This window comes from Saimiri boliviensis, chromosome 1 (genome assembly GCF_048565385.1).
Source record: "Saimiri boliviensis isolate mSaiBol1 chromosome 1, mSaiBol1.pri, whole genome shotgun sequence".
Classification (NCBI taxonomy): domain Eukaryota; kingdom Metazoa; phylum Chordata; class Mammalia; order Primates; family Cebidae; genus Saimiri; species Saimiri boliviensis.
Genome location: NC_133449.1, coordinates 269,236,223 through 269,241,584, shown reverse-complemented (window position 1 = coordinate 269,241,584; position 5,362 = coordinate 269,236,223). Strand labels below are relative to the sequence as shown.

Genomic DNA, 5,362 nt, shown 5'->3' with positions numbered 1-5,362 from the left:
AGTTTCTTTGTTTTTAAAGTGCTCTATGTGCTGTTATCTCAATTTTCAGGTTATAGAAATTCATTATGACTAGCAATAGTTTTATAAAAGATCAGCAGTTAAGCAAGAATGATTTCAAGTACCTATACACAGATTAAGAGAGGATAAATTCTTCAGGCACATTCATATTCAAATATGAAAAAATACACGAGAGTACATAAGAGAGATGGCAGAGGTGTTTAGAAGGAATGTCAGAGTGTCAGGGACTAATTGGTAAGGTAACTAGTATGTAAACTCAAAGTGGTTTTGAATATTTTGGTAACAAATATTTGTACAAAAAAAACAAAAACATAAATACTTATAGCTTATCAGAAATAAAATACAAAACAAGTCTGTCCAAATGTTCAGAAGCTGCATAAAAATATTTTTTGAAAAATTTCATGCCTAATAGGTTGCTTCATCCATGTTGTCATCACTGTCTGCTCCAAAGTCATCTCCATCTTCAAAGTATGAATTAATGTAGTCATTTTCCTCTTCTTGGTCTTCTTCATCATATTCCTCCTGTTCTGTAGCATCATCGTCTTCATCATCCTCACCTTCTTTACTTTTCTCTTTGCTTCCTTCTTTCTCTTCATTTTCCTCATCTGATTTTTCACCATCACCTCTCTTTTCCAACTCCTCAATTTTTTTCAAAACATCTGCAGTATTAGTGAGTGAAGTGCCTTTGCCTGCGTCTTTTGCCTTTTTGGGTTTGGGGCCTGCTTTTTTACATTTATTTCTTGGCATCATCTCTCTTGGAAGTCTTCTCCAATCTGGTATCCATTCTTCCTTGTACACTTTCATATATCTTTTACTATACCTTTCGATATCTTGTCTTTCTTCAGGTGTTTTAATAAAGTAAGGCATTCTTTTCATTGTTTCTCTCAACTCCTGTTTCAAAGCCAGCATATATTCTTCACCTTCTCCTGTTTTCAGTGGCACTGGTTTATAATCTGTATCAGGAAATAATGGGGGTGGTTTCAACACTACATCAGGTAACTTTTCACCTTTGCTAAATCCAACAGCTTCAGTATTAAAGGTATAAGCAGCACGTCCTCTTCCTTTATTCCCAGCCATCAGAACTAGTTATACCAGACGAGTGGGCAAATTCTGAAAGGCACTGCTCCCTAAGTCTCGAAGCGTGGGCAAAACTCTGCAGCGGAAGTGCCGGCCGGCAAGGAAGGGGTGCTGGCAGAGGACGCCGGCGTTCCAGAGCCGCGGGTTCCACCGCGGGGGAAGCACGCACCGCCCTCCATGCGGTCCCAGAACTGCCGATACAATTTCAATTAAAAAGTGAAGACTTGTTTTGTGTCCTAGTATATGGTCAATCCTGCAGAATGTTCCATATGCGAATGAAAAAAAAAGTGTATTCTTCAGCTCTTGTGTGAAATATTCTGTAAAAGTCTATTAGGTCCATTTGTTATATGATGAAATTTAAATCCAATTTTTTGGTTGATTTTCTGTCTAAATGTCCAGTGCTGAGAGTGGGGTGTTGAAGTTCCTGGCTGTCTTGTACTGGTGGCCTATCTCTCCCTTTAGATCCAATAGTATTTGCCTTATATCTCTGGGTGCTCTAGTGTTAGATGCATACATACTTACAATTGTTATATTCCCTGGCTTAATAAATCCCTTTATTATATAATTTCCTTCTTTATCTATTTTTGCAGCTTTTGACTTAAAATCTGTTTGTCTGATATAAGTATAGTTACTCCCACTTGCTTTTGGTATCCTTGGAATATCTTTTTCAAACCCTTCCCTTTCAGTCTAAGTGTGTCTTTATAGATGAGGTGAGTTTCTTACAGGCAGTGTAGAGCTGGGTCTTATTTTTTAAATTCATTCAGGCAGTCTGTATCTTTATTTTCTTTTTTAAAAACAATTTATTTATTTGTTTCTTAAAGAGAGACAAGGTCTTTCTATGCTGCCCAGGCTGGTCTGGAACTCATGGGCTCAAGCAATCCTCCTGCTTTGGCCTCCTAGAACGCTAGGATTACAGGCATGACCCACCATGCCAGGCCTTCTATATATATATATATATATTTATTGCATTTTAGGTTTTGGGGTACAGGTGAAGAACATGCAAGATTGTTGCATAGGTACACACATGGCAGTGTGGTTTGCTGTCTTCCGTCCCCTCACCTGTATCTGTCATTTCTCCCCATGCTATCTCTTCCCACCTCCCCACCCCCGTCCCTCCCCCATTTCCCCCCAACGGACCCCAGTGTGTAGTGCTCCCCTCCCTGTGTCCATGTGTTCTCATTGTTCAACAACCGCCTATAAATGAGAATATACGGTGTTTGATTTTCTGCTCTTGTGTCAGTTTGCTGAGAATGATGGTTTCCAGGTTCATCCATGTACCTACAAAGGACGTGAACTCATCGTTTTTGATGGCTGCGTAATATTCCATGGTGTATATGTACCACATTTTCCCTATCCAGTCTATTATCGTTGGGCATTTGGGTTGATTCCAGGTCTTTGCTATGGTAAACAGTGCTGCAATGAACATTCGTGTGCACGTGTCCTTATAGTAGAATAATTTATAATCCTTTGGATATATACCCAGTAATGGGATTGCTGGGTCAAATGGGATTTCTATTTTTAGGTCCTCGAGGAATTGCCACACTGTCTTCCACAATGGTTGAATTAATTTACATTCCCACCAACAGTGTAAAAGTGTTCCTATTTCTCCACATCCTCTCCAGCATCTGTTGTTTCCAGATTTTTTAATGATCGCCATTTTAACTGGTGTGAGATGGTATCTCAATGTGGTTTTGATTTGCATTTCCCTGATGACCAGTGATGATGAGCATTTTTTCATATGTTTGTTGGCCTCCTGTATGTCTTCTTTTGTAAAGTATCTGTTCATATCCTTCGCCCATTTTTGAATGGGCTTGTTTGTTTTTTTCTTGTAGATCTGCTTTAGTTCTTTGTAAATTCTGGATATCAGCCCCTTGTCAGATGGGTAGGCTGCAAAAATTTTTTCCCATTCTGTTGGTTGCTGATTCACTCTACTGACTGTTTCTTTTGCCGTGAAGAAGCTGTGGAGTTTGATTAGGTCCCATTTGTCTATTTTGGCTTTTGTTGCCCTTGCTTTTGGCGTTTTGGTCATGAAGTCCTTGCCTACGCCTATGTCCTGAATGGTTTTGCCTAGATTTTCTTCTAGGGTTTTTATGGTGTTAGGTCTGATGTTTAAGTCTTTAATCCATCTGGAGTTAATTTTGGTGTAAGGTGTCAGGAAGGGGTCCTGTTTCTGCTTTCTGCACATGGCTAGCCAGTTTTCCCAACACCATTTATTAAACAGGGAATCCTTTCCCCATTGCTTGTTTTTGTCAGGTTTGTCGAAGATCAGATGGTTGTGGGTATGTTGTATTTCCTCTGAGGCCTCTGTTCTGTTCCATTGGTCTATATCTCTGTTTTGGTACCAGTACCATGCTGTTTTGATTACCGTAGCCTTGTAGTATAGTTTGAAGTCTGGTAGTGTGATGCCTCCTGCTTTGTTCTTTTTGCTTAGAATTGACTTGGCTATGTGGGCTCTCTTTTGGTTCCATATGAAGTTTAAGGTGTTTTTTTCCAGTTCTGTGAAGAAGGTCATTGGTAGCTTGATGGGAATAGCATTGAATCTATAAATTACTTTGGGCAGTATGGTCATTTTCACGATGTTGATTCTTCCTAACCATGAACATGGACTGTTTCTCCATCTGTTTGTGTCCTCTCTTATTTCGTTGAGCAATGCCTTGTAGTTCTCCTTGAAGAGGTCCTTTACGTTTCTTGTTAGTTGTATTCCTAGGTATTTTATTCTCTTTGTAGCAATTGCGAATGGCAGTTCATTCTTGATTTGGCTCTCTTGAAGCCTATTACTGGTGTATAGGAATGCTTGTGATTTTTGCACGTTGATTTTGTATCCTGAGACTTTGCTGAAGTTGTTTATCAGTTTCAGGAGACTTTGGGCTGAGATGATGGGGTCTTCCAGATATACAATCATGTCATCTGCAAATAGAGACAATTTGATTTCCTCCTTTCCAATTTGGATACCCTTTATTTCTTTTTCTTGACTTATTGCTCTGGCTAGAACTTCCAGTACTATATTGAATAAGAGCGGTGAGAGAGGGCATCCTTGTCTAGTGCCAGATTTCAAAGGGAATGCTTCCAGTTTTTGCCCATTCAGTATGATATTGGCTGTTGGTTTGTCGTAAATAGCTTTTATTGTTTTGAGATACGTTCCGTCAATACCTAGTTTATTGAGGGTTTTTAGCATAAAGCGTTGTTGAATTTTGTCAAAAGCCTTCTCTGTATCAATTGAGATAATCATGTGGTTTTTGTCTTTGGTTCTGTTTATGTGGTGAATTATGTTTATGGACTTGCGTATGTTGAACCAGCCTTGCATCCCCGGGATGAATCCTACTTGATCATGGTGGATGAGCTTTTTGATATGCTGTTGCAATCTGTTTGCCAGTATTTTATTGAAGATTTTTGCATCTATGTTCATCATGGATATTGGCCTGAAATTTTCTTTTCTTGTTGAGTCTCTGCCGGGTTTTGGTATCAGGATGATGTTTGTCTCGAAAAATGATTTGGGAAGGATTCCCTCTTTTTGGATTGGCTGGAATAGTTTCAGAAGGAATGATATCAGCTCCTCTTTGTATGTCTGGTAGACTTCGGCTGTGAACCCATCTGGACCTGGGCTTTTTTTGGGTGGTAGGCTCTTTATTGCTGCCTCGACTTCAGACCATGTTATTGGTCTATTCAGGGTTTCGGCTTCTTCCAGGTTTAAGCTTGGAAGGATCCAGGTGTCCAGGAATTTATCCATTTCTTCCAGGTTTACTAGTTTATGTGCATAGAGTTGTTTGTAATAATCTCTGATGATGGTTTGGGTTTCTGTGGAATCTGTGGTGATATCCCCTTTATCGTTTTTATTGCATCAATTTGGTTATTCTCTCTTTTCTTTTTTATTAATCTGGCTAGTGGTCTGTCTATTTTGTTGATCTTTTCAAAAAACCAGCTCCTGGATTTATTGATTTTTTAAGAGTTTTTTGTGTCTCTATTTCCTTCAGTTCTGCTCTGATCTTAGTTATTTCCTGTCTTCTGCTAGGTTTTGAGTTTTTTTGATCTTGCTCCTCTAGCTCTTTCAATTTTGATGATAGGGTGTCAATTTTAGATCTCTCCTTTCTTCTCATGTGGGCACTCACTGCTATATATTTTCCTCTAGAGACTGCTTTAAATGTGCCCCAGAGATTGTGGTATGTTGTGTCTTCGTTCTCATTGGTTTCGAAGAACATCTTTATTTCTGCCTTCATTTCATTGTTTATCCAGTCAACATTCAAGAGCAAGTTGTTCAGTTTCCATGAAG

General features: G+C 39.1%; 1 pseudogene; it reads right to left on the bottom strand.

Annotated features, from left to right (window-relative positions):
• Positions 1-319: 319 nt before the first annotated feature.
• Positions 320-1,095, bottom strand: LOC120364603 (DNA-directed RNA polymerase III subunit RPC7 pseudogene; annotated as a pseudogene).
• Positions 1,096-5,362: the final 4,267 nt, after the last annotated feature.